General features: G+C 38.2%; 1 long non-coding RNA gene across 1 annotated transcript; it reads right to left on the minus strand.

The window, feature by feature from the left end:
• Positions 1 to 1,642: 1,642 nt before the first annotated feature.
• LOC120324232 lies at positions 1,643 to 16,028 on the minus strand. The gene is made up of 5 exons (XR_005565369.1): positions 15,954 to 16,028; positions 8,492 to 8,589; positions 7,805 to 7,929; positions 2,870 to 2,926; positions 1,643 to 2,711 (listed from the first exon to the last, which is right to left on the minus strand). It is a non-coding gene; the product is annotated as an uncharacterized LOC120324232 (long non-coding RNA).
• Between the last annotated feature and the right edge of the window lie 240 nt (positions 16,029 to 16,268).

Consider the following 16,268-nt stretch of genomic DNA (forward strand, 5'->3'; position numbering starts at 1 on the left):
CCTTCTATTTCTCTTCTTCCCAAAAACAGAAAAAACAAAAGGGAAAAAACAAATTGTTTCACTAGCTTACAAAAATCTGTGAAGTATTCTGAGCATGTCTGGCTTTAGTTACATTATAAAGATTTACTTTATTTCCTTTTTTTTTTATAAAAGCATTTTAGTGAAGAATAAAAATGTAGAAAAAGTCTCTTGACAAATTCAGAGTTAGATTCTGAATTCAAAGATAAATCAAGCAGTATTTCAAGAGATAAACTGTAACTGAAAATCCACCTTTTCACATATATGATAAAATATTAACAAACAGCAACAACAAACAAACCAACAAAAACAATTAACAACAATAACAGCAACAACAACAAAACATCACTGAGACAGCGGTTGTCCAAGAAATGTTAAGCTTTAAATCCAGACTTTGGAAACAACATCTTTCTGAAAACATGTGGAAAAAATATGTTAGAATGGAAAGAAAATTAATAAGATTTATTTGCTATGTTTTACTGCTAGTGGTGTATCAGAAACAAAATATCTGTATTAAATACATGGTGTTCTTTTTCAGCCTTCATCCAGCCACTAAGCCCTGTCGGGTCCAGCCATTCAGGCAGAGTTTGCAGGTTTTCCACTAGATTACTGAAAATGATGCTAAACATAAGTATCCTTCATTTTACAGAGCTCTAATTTAAACGCATATCCTATTACAATGGAACAGCAAGTTTCTAGACCACAACAATCTTGGCATTTGCTCCAGAGAAAGACAGAACAAAATGGTCCTCAAAGGTCCATTCAAGTTCACCTGGATTCTGCTAAAATCACAAGTGGCTTTTTTGTCACTGTGTTGTGCAGCAGAAAGTACACAGTCAATGTGCTTAGACTGCACCAGTGCGTGCAAGGACCACGGGCTTAAATCTTTCACTAGGTGCTCTAGAAGAGGTTGCTGTTTAGATAGAGATGTAACATTTCAGACTTCCGCATCTAAGGTAAAACCTCTCTCAGAAGCAGGCACGTGGAGGGTTACATATTAACAACCAGTCTCAGTTACACCCAATGGGATTTGTGTATGTTGCTTTGAAAATGTAGCCTTTAGGCTGCTATACAGTTAGCATAACAAATACCTTCTATAAATGGCCAGGAAGACTGAACATGCAATTAAATAGCTGTGTTTTCTGAATCAGTATGAATTGATTGAAAAGTAAACACTTGAGTTTAATCTATTACTGTCATATAAAATTGGCTTTCTTCCTAAGAGACATTAAGAAATTTGGTCTGACTTATTATGTCTGTGTGAAATGTCTCTCAAAGAAGGAAAAATCTGCAAACTATCAAAGAAGGAAAAATCTGCAAACTATCATCCAGAGTAGAATAATAACAGACATTGCATCATTTGACTGAATTCAGTCTCTATTACTAAGTATATACGTGGACTTCGATTAACTGTGAGCCATAACACTGTTGCACCAGAAACAGCATATTATGTCTACAAGCTCATCAGGCCAGAAACCTTCTATGTCTGAAATTTGTCTAGCCCTTAAGGTATTCATATGCTGTTTAAACCTACCCTACAGAACCAATGGGCATGTACCCATTATCACTATAATTTTGCTTGAAATAAGACAAAATAAACAAAGTGAGAGGAAAAGAACTCCTAGATCCACTTAAATAGACAGTAGATTTTTTTATTAGACTGAAAAAGGAAGCAGTTTTGTGCTCTTAACTAAAGAAAGCATATTCAAAGCACAATGAACGTGAGTATGGTATCTTTGAGGGTGCAACAGGGGCAGGGAATCAAAGATCTTTTTCCTCAAGAGTTACAAAAAATGCATTAATTGCACTATATGCCCAAGTAGCTTTCTTTTATCTATGTATTTAAAACGAAAGGGGAAATGATAACGAATTAAAGAGTGCCTGGCTTAGAGGCAATAGAGTATATCAGCATTCAGAAAAGAAAAAAAATCTAAAATGGAAACAATTTGAAGAGAATAAAATTATACTCACAAACCTGAAAACTGAGTGAAATAAAGTGAAGATACACTAGCCTCTAGAATATGTCTCAGACTACAAGACAAATCAGTAATAAGTAGGAATTCTTGTAGCTAAAAACTGGGAGCTGTTTTCATGGTTAATAGGTCAAGATATATAGTGCACATAACATAAGGAAAGAAATATTTGCAGACAGTGATGACCCCAAGCCCAGCCAAAGTTCTCACAGTTTATAAGAAAAAGTATTCTACCTCTTAAAAATTGCTTCCCTCTGTTCTCACAGGTCAGCCTCTCAAAAAAAAGACTGCATTCTAGTCTGGCCAGTATTCTAGTACTCATCACACCGGTGAGCCAAAAGATTTGTCTTGTGGCATATGTTGCACAGAGCTCTCCCACTGGGTCAATAGATTTCACAGGCAGTGTAATACAATTGCTGAATTGGATCCATGAAGTTAATTGAAGTAAAAATTACACTGTAGCTGTTTCCTTTCTTTTTTTTCCTGCAAGATTATGTTCAGGAAGTAAATTATAATTTTTTTGTATTTCTATGAAGGCATTCCAGCATTTTAAGCCTTTCTTGACTTAGGTGCCATAGACAGGATTTCAGTCCTTGAGGTTTACCAGCACAGATTTCCATCCTTATTTTCTTTACAGAGAGGAGATCCTACAGAGAGAAGTTAATGCTTGATGTATTTTTTAGAACTAAAAAGAACTCTTTCTCATGCAGTCCAGTGCTTCTGTTTAAATGGAAACAAAAAGGTTGTCAGTCTCAAGCCTTCATCCGACACAAAATCTTAGATTCTTAGAAGCCTATGTAACTGTCTAGGTTGTTTGTTTTGCGGCTGGATAGGAGATTCAACTACAACCTTGATCTATAATGTTTATTGTGCTTTACCTTTGACTGGCAGGACTTGATGTCTTCATCTAGTTCTTTAACTTCACAAACTCATATCTGCAAAGGGAGTTTTAGAAAACATAATAAATATTTATTAACATGCATACAGCTTTTATACAATATATGATTTTAGATTAATGGCTAAAATTAGAGTAATAGGAAAACTACCTATGGATAAAAGAAGTAGCTGTTTTTCAGACCTCACAATGAGATTTTCCCGTATTTGTGTTAATTATAGAGGAGGCAACCCTCAACATTTAAAGTATAATACCAAGTTATTTTTTAAATCATCAGAAAGAACGGGAAGAAAAACAAAGAAAAGGTAAGTACTCTTAAATCTGAAATCAAATAAATTTTGTTTTTTATTTTTTATTTTTTATTTCCATTGCCATTCTGGGAAACACAGTGCTCCTCAGTCCCACCTTCCATTATGCAAGTAATCTCTTCTGCGCATGTGTGGCTTTCCCCACGCTTGTGCACTGCACCTGGGGGGGTCTTTTCCAAATGAGTCTAGGGGTTTACTTCATACCCATAGTCTTCAGTCTCTCTTTCAAGCAATCTTGGAGGACAATCAGCCAATCATAAAACAGCAATTAAATATAGTTTATACAAAAACTCTCTCCAAGGACAAAGTTCCCGTTTTATCAGTGCTTGTTTTCTCCTAACTTGGCAGGGAAAGAACAAAACTTTTACAGGTGGCTGGGCCGAACACAGACCAAAAGTATCAGTGTAATTAACCTCTGATACACCATTTAAGGCAATTTGCATTTTGACAGTCAGAAACATGGCTGTAGCAGCTTGTGTCTGACTATGAGACTATCAGACAAGAACTTTACCCCTAGTACAATCTTTTACACTGGTCTGTATGATATCAAAAGGAGGATGTGAAAGGAGTTTCTGTTCAAGCTCTACATGTGGTGTCTCAGACTAACTGGCAACTTGAGTTTCAGGAATTTGTGACTACTTTTTTTTTTTTTTTTTAAGTAGCAAGATCCAAATCAGTTCAGGAATTTTTTTTCAATTTCAATTGAGTGCGAAGCATGCCAGGATCACATGTGATTTATTAGAGATGACGTTCAAATCTAAATGAGAATGATTATTTGCTACTTAATAGAAAATTCAGGGAAGTAGCATTTTAAATAGTAGACCAGATATATGAGGAAACACCTATAGCATCAACCATAGATGTGTGAATGCACAGGAATATTTATAAAGGTCATGGTCAGCCCAGAAATTATCTGACGTAATCACACAAAATACAATAACTGTAAGGGACAGTAGGGCTGACTGTAGTTATTGGTAGGTGAGAGAAGGCTTCAGAACAGCTCCTGGGGGAGCATTGATGCAGGGTCAGGACCAGGAACTCAGAGAAGCACTTTAATGGTTCTTGCATAAACATGATCTCTCACAATCAGCTACTCTGTATGCTCGGTTTGCACTAAGTGCACTTTTCTTGGTCTCTTCCCCTTCCAAAACTCCGATGTTTTTGGCTTATCTCTCATATACACAGTTCCTCTGCACCCACTGCCAAATATGACAAAGTCCTCATTGTCAGTAATTCAACTGTATTTACTCCTAAAGGGGCTATTTTGAACAGATTTTACTAATTAAAACATAAGCATAGTAAGAATTTTGCCATTTTATTACACAACTAGAAACCAGAAACAAAGATTTGTGTACATATGATGCACTCATTTTGCCTGGAGTAGAATTAATTTTCTTCACAGTAGCTAGTATGGGGATGAGTTTTGGATCAACACTGGAAACAGTGTTGGTAATACAGAGATGTTTTTGTTACTGCTGAGTGGCACTTACAGGGCATTAAGGCCTTTTCTGCTCCTCAAACCACCTCACCAAAGTGGTGGTCCCAGGCTGGGAGCGCACAAGCAGCTGGGAGGGGACATGGCCGGGACAGATGACCCCAATTGAACAAAAGGATATATCAGATCATATGGCATTGTGTTCAACATATAAAGCTGGAGGCAGAAGGAAGAAGAAAGAAGGGGTGACATTTGGAGAGATGGAGTTTGTCTTCCCGAGTCATCATTATGTGTGATGGAGACCTGGTTTCCTGGGGATGGTTGAAGTCCCACCTACCTATGGGAATTGTTCAATTAATCCCTTGTTTTGCTTTGCTTTGCTTGCATGTGTGGATTTTGCTTTACCTATTAAACAGTCTTTATCTCAACCTACTAGTTTTCTCACTGCTATTCTCTCTGTTCTCTCCCCCATCCCGTTGGCAGGTGGATCAGTGAATAAGCAGCTGAGTGTGGCATGGTTGTCAGCTGAAGTTAAACACATTGGCAAATGTGGTATACACCGGCTTTCCTTGAGCAAACAACATTCCCAGGAATATTAAGATATCTCTGAGGTATCTGGAATAGGCAGAATTAAAACAAAGAAGTGTTCAGGAAAGACAAGTTTCAAGGAATAAGCAGCTCACTGGTGAAACACACAGAAAAACCACACATAAAAAAATAGGAATACCAGCATCATCAAAGAGAACAAACACAACACTTTTAATTAATACAAATACAGAGGAAAATATACATGCAGTGCTAAAATGGCTGCTAAATCAGTTGGACAATGGTATTAGAGTTTTCAATTAAACTGTATGCTGAGAAGAAATTCTCTAATGTTGATCTGATAGCAAATGTGCTACACTGCACGTTCCATTTCTCTGGCAGTCACCATGGGTACATACGTAGTCTGATAGAGAACTTATCATTAAAAATCAAGGCCAGAAATATTGTTGGAACTTCAGCTTTCTCCATTACTCTTGTCATCAGCTCTCCTGTCTTATTTAGTAGGGGAAGGCACATTTTCTTCAATCTCTTTTTCTGACCTACATACCTGTAAAGCAGAATCACAGAATCACAGAATTCTGTAAGGTAAGGTTACAAGGGACCACAGTGGGTCTTCTGGTCCAACCTCCCTGCTCAAACAGGGTCATCCTAGAGCACATTGTACAGAATTGTGACTAAGCAGATCTTGAGCATTTCCAGTGAAGGAGACACCAAAATTTCTCTGGGTAATCTGTTCCAGCGCTTGTTCACCTGCACAGTAAAGAATTTCTTCCTCATATGCAGAAGGAACTTCTTGTGCATTAATTTCTGCCCGTTGCCTCTTGTCCTATGGCTTGGCACAACCGAGAAAAGCCTGGCTCCATGCTTTTCGTACCCTCCCTTCAGATACTTGTGTACGTTGATGACATCTCAGTTGTCTCTTCTCAGGGTTAAACAGACCCAACTCTCTCAGCCTTTCTTTGAAAAAGAGATGATCCAGTCCCTAAATCACCTTTGTTGCCCTCTGCTAGACTTCCTCCAGGAGCTCCATGTTACTTTTGTACTGAGGAGCCCAGAACTGGACACAGCAGTCCAGATGTGGCCTCACCAGGGTTGAATAGAGAGGCACAATCACCTCCAGTGACCTGCTGGCAATACTCTTCCTAACGCACCCCAGGATACCATCGGTCTTCTTGGCCACAAGGACACACTGCTGGCTCATGGACAGCTTGTTGTCCACCAGGACCCCAGCATCCTTCTCCACAGAGCTGCTTTCCATCAGATCAGACCCCCGCCTGTGCTGGTGCCTGGGGTTATTCCTTCCCAGGAGCAGGACCCTGCTCTTGCCTTTGTTGAATTTGAGAATGTTCCTCTCTGCTCATCTCTCCAGCCTGTTGAGGTCCTTTCGGCCACTCCTCTCAGCTATGAGGGGAACCTATGAGAATGTTGAGAGAAACAGTGTCAAAAGCCTTGCTGCAGTTGAGGTGGACAATATCCACTGCTCTCCCCTCATCAAGGGGAGATGAACAACTACAACAAGGTAGTTGTTTCACCATAGAACACAATCAGGTTGGTCAAACAGGATTTACCTTTAGTGAATCCATGTTGACTACTCCTGATCAATTTCCTGTCATTCATGCTGACGGAGCTGGTCTCCAGAATGAGGTGCTCCATCACCTTTCCAGGGACTGAGGTGAAGCTGAGTGGCCAGTAGTTCCCTGGGTGCTCTTTCTTGCCCTTTTTGAATACTGGAGGGGCATTTTGCTTTCTTCCAGTCCTCAGGCACCTCTTCTCATCTCTATGACCTTTCAAAGATGATCAGGAGTGGCCCAACTATGGTGTCCACCAGTTGTCACAACACTTGTGGATGGGGCCCGAGGACTTGTGGATGTTAAGTCTTCCTAGGTGTTCTCTAATCCAATCCCCCATGACCAAGGGAAAGTCTTTCTTCCAAAATTCCTTTACCTTGTTCTCCCGTGTCAGAGATTCCTGAGAACTGGTCTTGCCAGTGAAGATCAGTGGAAAGAAAGCATTTAATAACTCTGTATCCTCTGTTACCAGGGTTGCCCCCTCCATTTAGTAACAGGCCCACATTATCTTTTATTTCCTTTTTGTTACTGATCTATTTGAAAAAGTCCTTTTTTCTTTCCTCGACATCCTTGTCCATGTTTAATTCCAGGTGGGCCTTGGCTGCCTTTGTCTCATTTCTATGTACTTTGATGACCTCTGTATTCATTCCAAATGACCTGACCCTCCTTCCATCTCCTGTGTGTTTTGTGCTCACACTTGAGTAATGACAGGAGTTCTTCATCCACAGATATCTCTTGCCCCCTTGGCCTGATTTTTTGTTCATCAGGACGCACCATTCTTGAGCCTGGAAGAGGTTGTCGTGGAATATCAACCCCTCTTTCTTGCAGGGTCTGCCCCCATGGGATTCTTCCAAGAAATCCCTGCAGAGGCTAAAATTAGCTTTCCTGAAGTCCATGGCTCCAATCTTATTATTGCCTTTCTTCCTCCTCGCCTGATACTGAACTCCACAATCTCATGGTCACTACAACCTAGGCTGCCCCAGCCTTCGTATCTCCAGCAAAGCCTTCCCTGTTAGTATGGGGTCAAGCAGCACAGCATTCCTTGTGGGATTCTCCATTACCTGTGACAGGAAGTTGTCATCATCGCTTTCCAGGAACCTCCTGGGCTGTTTGTACCTGTGACTCTGAGGCTGCTTCGAGCTGCCTGTAGAAGGCCTCATCCTCTTCCTCCTTCTGGTCAGGTGGCCTGTAGCAAACATTCACAAAAACCCTTCTTCATCATCCTCATCATCATCATCAACAGCAGCATTATTAAATATTAATTATTATTGGTGGTGATGGTTGTTGTTAATGATTATCATTATAATTAAAATTAACATTGTTGTATCACCCTCACCACAGTCAGCTGCGATTATACCTTAGATTTCCTAATCCCATCCCTTCTTATGCAGGTATCACCCCTATATTCTTCCCATGATACATGGCACTGCACTGCCTGTGCATTTCCTTCTTACACTTTAGTTTGTCTAGGAGGTCCTTACTGACCCAAGTCAGTCTCTTTGCTCAGTTTCTCTGATGTAGGAATCAAGAACTCTCATGCTTAAAGAAGAACGTCCTTAAAGAGCTGACAAATCCATTTGTTTCCTATGGTCCTGAAGGCAGTTTCCCATAAGTTCTACCACTTATTTCTTACAAAATTGAAAGTTGTTTCTCCTAAAATTTAGCACTCTGACTCTACTTGTCAACAGGCCCATTTCCCTCAAGACTATGAATTTATCAGTGCACAATCATTGCAGACTACCACCTACCACCACTTGTTATCCCTTGTTCTTCTGTGTTGATGAGCAACAGGTCCAACAGTACTTCTCCTCTGGTCAGACTGTGGTGAGGTCTTCAAATTTGAGGTCTTACAGAAGTAAAAATGGGAAGAAAGCACTTACAGGCACAATTCTAGACAGATTTCAAATAAGTAATCTTTTATAATGGATAGATTGCAACGTGGAGCACATAAGGGCAGATTTGTGTTCTTTTTGGTAAAAAACATGTATACAAAGTCACTTGCAAAAGAGTATACTGAATCAACTGTACTTTCAAGTAAATCAACTAGTATTTTAATTTCAATTTGCAAGTTAATGGAAATTATAAATCTAAATTTCAGGACTGTAGGTGTCATGAGTCTTATAGCATCTATTATTCACAAAATCACAGGCCTTTTGTGCTGACTGACATCCAGTTAGTAGAGTTAAGGGGCCTTTTCCAAGAATCTTGCTGCTACAGACAACCCTCCTGAAACGTGTGACCTCAGGGTCACTAGATGTTTCACTCCTGTAAAAGATGGAAGTGCTACCACCTTCAGATTCACAACCTTCTAGCAACAGAATCAAGATAAAGGCAAACATTTTGTTCCAACAGGATTTTTTTTTTTTTTGGTGGCAATGCAACTGCTTTCATGAATAATAAAGATACAGAGCCAAAGTGAAGTTCAGTCAGCTTAGAAGAATAAAGTATTTTACAGTTTCACAATGACTGTTCTTATTTTTGGATGCCTGCAAGATCTTGCTGCAAAGCTATTATTATGAGATCCCCTATATGTAAGAATTGGTGTTGCAGGAAGAGACAGAACTGTGTCTTTAGGAATTGTACAGAAGAAACAGCTACAAAACAGTCCCTTGAGACAACTCCATCTAGAAGGAACTTTCACCAAAGTTTGAAGTCCCACCTACAGGGCTCCCAAAACTTTTGAACAAGAGTATTAGCTCCTACTTATCCCCACAGAATTCCTGGGTGACAAAAGAGTGGCAGAGAGATCAAGATTTAGGCTAAAGGAAATAAAAATTTTCTCTCTTTTGCAGTGTTTATCTTTTTCCTTGTCTTGAAAATATCCTTGATTTCATTCAGCCTGTTTATTTCTACAGTAAATATCCAGGCACATGCACTTTGAAAATTATGAACATATGTATTTGGATTGAAATGAGATGCAGAAAATAAAGCAAAAATATGTAAAATAGGAGTTATTGTAAAGTCTACCTCATTATGTTTGCCTGCGTCTCAAGTCTGGGGAGTTTCCCCTTTCTACCCCCACTGCATATTGTCTAAAGAAGATACTTTAACATATACTCTTTTGAGAGCAGTAAGTCATCCAAAACCAGGAAGATGATATTGAGAATCACATGTATGATGAGCCTATTAAAAAAAGAAAAAAGCATCTCTAGTCCTTTTGTTTCCAAAGGGGTTCCCTACTTTAAATCATTTCCAGGAAAATCAATTGTAGAAACCAATGATACGAATCAGACCTCCTTCATCTCTCCCTTTCTTTCCTGGTGCCATTTGGAGGTTCACTTATAGCTCTGCACGAAGGGGCTGGGAGCAGCTGCAGCTGTGCAGCAGATGTGTCTGGGGATGTTCTGCACCTCTGGGATAGATTACGGAAAACCACTTTGGAGGAGGATCAGGGAGAATGTGACTCCTACCATTACTGTCTCTCCCTTCGTAAGATACACAGCAGCTGCCAGATGTTATAGAACAAGCAGAGAGACTTGATCTAGAGATCCAGATTAGAAGATCAGGAACCCTAGAGATCAGGAGTCAGTCCAAGAGAGCTTTACCTTCCAAGGTAGTGGGAAAGTACAAGGTCTGACAATGCCTGATGGTGCAGGAGGTGATGGTGAGGCAAAAAATTCATTCTGGGAGATCTGCACATTCCCTTCCTGGTCACACCATACCCAACAGTTTTCTTGGATGTACCCTTTTGCATATATCCAGTTATTTTTATTTCTGTAGGAGAAATTAGCTGTAATTTGAATTGATCTTTTAGACAAAAGGAATTTATATTGAATTTTGGTTTGAGTTTAAATAGCTTCAGAAAAAAAAAAGAGAAAAAAATGAAGAAAATACTGTGGGTTAGATCACCATTATTATATTTTCTAAGCAAAATATTTCCATTTCTTAACTATGAAAACATTTTTCAAAGTCAGCTTAGATTTATTGTTAAGAAGTGTGAAAATTGCAGAAATACAGTGCCTTGATTTATTTCAGATTAAATAACACATTCCTATTGGGTGATTAAATTTCTCATTTTATTATATTTGGTCCAGTTTGAATCACAAATAAATAAATAGCTGAATTTTCATGGATCTTGAATTGGCTATAACTAATCTGATTAGAAAAATAATCATTTGGCAATTTTCTTGGTGAGTGGGCACACTAAATGCCACAAATTCACAGACATGGCTTGTGTCCAATTTAGATAAAAAAGTGTAGCATTTAATATTAGTAAAAGGACTTGTTATAGCTGTGGTGGTCTAAATATAAAAAAGAGGAAGAGTTTTTAGTGGTGATGTGAGATGTGCTGGAAAAGTGGGGACAACCCTCTTCCCTTCTTGCTCCCTCCACAGGCAGAGAAGTTCCCAGCACTGTGGTCCCATTCCAAGAACCATGGCAGCTGAGGTACCTTTTAGATCAGTCACCAGAGCTGGGAGCCAGGGCAGATTTTGGACAGGTGAAATGCAGATACCTGCCTGGGCCAACAGTTTGGCCAAGCCTTGCCTGAGTATCACCCTGTAGTGAGCAGCCATACCAGCACACCTTCAGTTTAGGAGACCCCAGTACTACCAGCCCCTTAGCAAGATTCTTTCATTCCAATTTTAAGTTCAGCAATAAATCTGTTTTTCATTAATGAGAGAATTAACAAGAGAGACAACCTCATTTCAAACCTATTAAAAACAAAATTAAGTATATTAAATAAGATATATAAAGTGGTATGGGAAACTTCTTTCACCAATAACCATGACTGCAGCCAGAGTAATCCCATCTAAATTGCTGTTGAAAAATTGCATCCCGCGGTTTTCATATTTCTGAAGGTCACTAGCTCCCTCAGACTAGCCCTACCTTAATTTCCCTTGCATTAGTTTTACAACAGCACAAGTGAATGGCCTTTGAGAGAGTTACTTCTTTCCATAAACTCATTTTAATAAACTCAGGATCTGGTTAAGTAGGTTTAATTACACAGATGCTGTTCTTGTCTCATTGACTCTGGTAGAAGTCTGAGGTGTAAAGCAATCCAAGAAAAATCAGAATCGGCACCTCTGCTTGCACTGTGGTGAAAAGCATGTCTGATTATGCTGAAAGAGCTTGTATCTTAGGTGGGAAATACTAGATTACAAGCAGAATATTATATCTAAACATGACATGTAATTCATTGCACTCTCCTATATCTCACCTACGTCTATTGTCAGATCTTTTTTTTCCTCTTTTTCCTAGTTACAACAAGGAACGGAGATGTGGTAGAAGTCAAAAGGTTGAATTTTACAGTTACAATTCTTATGCAGATGTGCTCATTTTTTGAAGCTTAGCATTTAACCACAGACCATGACTGGAATTTATTAACTCACTAAAAAATTATAGTATTAGGTCCTCACACATTGTGTAGTGACTGCTTGCTTAGTTATCCATATCTAAAGAGTTAAAATGGTGGCTTTTGCTGATTTAATATTCTATGAGCTTTCTGCTGGTGTGCAGCGTACTGTGTATTAACAACACAGGTCATGGAATACACACTGAAAGCTCACTCTGGAAATACCTGAAGGACACATCGAACTCTTCAGAAATCTGTGTCATAATACTTCATGTGTTAACAGAATACATGGTACAGTGATGCGTAGCAAAGGATCAGCCTGGGGTGGGCATCTGAAGTGCTCTGTCTTGCTGCCGAATGTTAGAGTGAAGCATTGTAATTTTATTCCAATTACACTTTTAGTGCCATGATGTCACAGCGTAAATTTGTACTTTTGCATGCAGCTCATGCTGGTGTGATGACAGCTCTTAAAATATTGAGCAATTGTAGGCCCGTCAGCATAAAATTATTCTAACATGGTGCTTTTATTAGTGCTTCAATAAATGCCTTTCTTCTTGTGTTCCAAGGTGGCATTTGCAAATGAGCTAATTTCTCAGCAGTACAATAATTGTGTTGCATTTATTTTGTGAGGTGGGGATGGAGAAGGGAGAAGAAAAATGCTGTTACATAAAAGAGGTTCTTTTGCCATCAAAACTACATTCGCCATAGTTAGGCAAGTTTAAAAAAGAGCAAGTTAACTAAACGACTGTACGATTATTTAAATGAGCTTGGTGCTTTATAAAGCCATAGAGGGGTATAAACACTTTTTCAAGCCATATAACAAAAGCCGTGACAGCCCTCTCACAAGAAACATTTCCTGAAAGTCAAGCGGAAACTATGTTTGCTAACTGATGACAGATATTTTGGGGTTCAGAATGTAACTACTTCAACAAACTAAATCCAAACCAGATGTCAGCTAACCTAATTCTCAGGGCAAAATGCATAAGAAATAAAGTTAAGGGAGGAAGTGAAATTTAAACTGTTGTCTTCTACTGTTTGTGTCATCTAGAAATAGACAAAACAGTGCAGAGAAAAATGATGCATGAATGAAACTGTGCAGTCATAGTGCTGACTTAACATGAAAGACTCGAATTTACCTGGATGCACACATCTAACAATTAATTTGAGAAGATTTTTTTATAATTTCTTGTTTGATTACTTAGACTTACAAAAACAACTGACTTTCCAAATTAGTGCTCAGTATGCATCACTCAGTGTTCACAAATGCGAAATACATTCAGTCACTGAAAGCATTTAATTTTAAGGGTATTACTTTAAGGGTATATTGAGGGTATATACATTTTTAAATCAATTATTCCATGAGCTAAGCTACAGCTGTTTCCAATGTCATAAGTCCTTCTTCCTTTCCTTTTTCTATTCCCAACTAAAAATAAATATGTTATTAAATTTAGAATTTATTCAAAGTCAACAACACCTTCTACTAAATAAAAATTAAAAGACTTTGAATATAGACTCTTACCAAATCTCTGAAAATTAAATATTTAATAAAATCTGTTCAGTTGTCCTATAGGTCTGAATTTAAAGGATCTTAGAGTTCTTAAGACAGAATTACACAGAACATATCTGCAGTAAAGGCACAAAAAGTGCTTCAGTGAGAAGTCATCTTAAAGAAAGGACTTAATTAAAGTGCATTGAAGAAGTAAATATAAGTTTAACAAGTGAGGAGATCTGGTTTTCTCTCAATGTTGCTCAAGATATGTGTCTTTACTTAAAATATCAGATGCTGAATAAAGTTGGATTTAACCAGAGCACACAGCAGCACTTTTCTTTTAGTGAGTCAGTTGCATGTCGACAGTATCAGGCACAGGCATAAAAAAGAAGAGAAATAGAGAGAAGACCAACATAATACTACATCTATTGCATAACTCCAGAACTGCAGTGGGTATATTGTGAAAGAGCACAGAAGTCAGCTACCACATTTTAGGTGTGTTTTTTTATCTCCTGACATACCTAGCTACAGCTAGGTATAAGAATGATTTGCAGCATGTAAATATCCAAAGACTATAAATATAAATTAAACTAGTCAAGAAATTACTGTTTAATTAAATTGCAAGGCTTTTGTTACTAAACCTGCAAAAACAGAGAATGTTAATGAGATATTTTATAAAGAATTTAGCTGTCAGGTGAGTGTATCTGTTTCGTAAGTAGATTATATACTTACTGTGTATATACTTATATATATATATGTATATATATAGCTATGTATATCAGTATATATATACAGTAGTTACAGTTGCTGGCAACAGTAATCCAAATACTTTTTTGGGATACAACAGGCCATGAATTAGTTCCCCAAAACTGTTGATTTGTGGCTGATGAGGCCCTAAAATTCTTGAAAGACTTTTAGAGTTTTAGCTACCAGTAGCAGAAATATCAATAAACAGTGACCTTTTCTGTTAAATTTAATGAGTAAAAATATATAGATAACTGTCAGTCAGTCCAAATAAATCTATCAGAGTTGTGATAACATTGATACTATTCCCTAAGCAAAAAGGGTAAATCCTACTGTTAAGAATGTAAGAAAACACATTACACAAAAATACAAAATCACTCCGGATTTTTTGCTTGACCAACTATGATATAACAAATCATCTCACCTCCAAGATCCCAGCTTAGATGCCTCCTAAATTATCTTTCTTAATTTCCCTCTACATATAACAATATTTTAGAGTTAGACTTATATAGAGGTATTACAGTATCCATCTGTCGCAAACGTGGATACTAAATCTTCGTTCGTGAAGCCTAGCCATGAATGAACAGTATCCACATGAATATATTATTTAAATAGCAAGTTAATTGTGTTTTCATTACCCAGTGAAAAAATCAGAGTAGGTACTGTTTCCTTCCATAGATAAGGAAGACTTGGACAAGGGGAGAACTGGAACACAAGGAGTAATGAAGTAAAGACAGAAGATCTCTCAGGGGCACTAGGGTTATGATAGAGACAATTCTAATCCTATTATTCATACAATCTACTCTACAAAACACTAAAAAACAAGCAAGAGATCATTAAGGTCATCAAAGAAACACAGGGAACAGTTTCAGTCAGTGGTAAATAGGGAACAAGGGACAAGGAAGAAAAGAAATGTATGAAGAAAACAATTGCATTTTTGACAAGGTGGAAGTATAAAAGATTAACAAAGTCACATGTCCTGGCAATGCAGTAATCTAAAACTTAAGCATAGTGCATAATAATCCTGTATATAAAATGAATGGATAAATGATGTATTTTTAATAAAAGAAAAATTAATAAAAAATATAATTTTTTGTGGATCTGGAATGAAAACATTAAAAAATATTCTTCAGATCAAACTTGTTATTTTAATCAACCCATAAAGAAATGTCTCATTTAGCTTCCTTTTTTGAATTTCATATTCACAATAAATTTCTTCTGAAATTTTATTTCAAAAAATATGACAGGCTTGATTCTGTAAATGCCAAGGTAAGATTTTCTGACCTTTTCAAAAGAAAGTCAAAGCAATTAAACCTATTTGCATTGGTTAGTATACTTTTGTGAACATATTTTCAATGGAGTTTAATCCATGTTTTTTGGTTGTGCAAGTTTCAAGCTGGATTCCCACCAAGCCCCCGAAACTCGACAACAAGGACCCACTTCCCAGAGAGGGAAGCGAAAAGAAACGACCCAAGCAGCCAAAGCTATAGGAAAAATTTATACAGATATATATTTTACATATGAGACAGATATATACAATGAGAATACTATACACCACAACTGCAGAAATCCCAAACAGTTCCCCAAAAAGGGAAGAGGGGGAGGGAGAAGGGAGAAGGACAAAAAGGGACAGAGACCGAGCAAGTCAACCAGTCAACTGAAGGCAAACTAGCAAAAATCTCACCACTTCCCTTTGAACAAGCAGGATGGCCAGACACGGCCCAGGGTTCTCCCCTCACGCGTGGCAGATAACAGCAGTCACTGTAGGGCTCAGCTCCAGATAAACCAGACCGAGACAGGGACCCACCGTTCTCGAACCTCGCCGGAAAGGAAGAGCTCGAGGTCCCTCCTGCTGGCTTTATTTATACCTCAAGTTACGTAAAGGAATAGCATGGAATACTTCCGTGATCACTTTCCTAGTTCCTTCCTGGTTACAAGCTGGTCTCCAGGAAGGCCTAGAGTGAAACCATCACATTGGTAAATAAGTTTTCCTGCTGAA

The sequence above is a fragment of the Pipra filicauda genome, unplaced genomic scaffold (genome assembly GCF_003945595.2).
Source record: "Pipra filicauda isolate LSUMZ 115617 unplaced genomic scaffold, ASM394559v2 scaffold466_size504700_pilon, whole genome shotgun sequence".
Taxonomy (NCBI): domain Eukaryota; kingdom Metazoa; phylum Chordata; class Aves; order Passeriformes; family Pipridae; genus Pipra; species Pipra filicauda.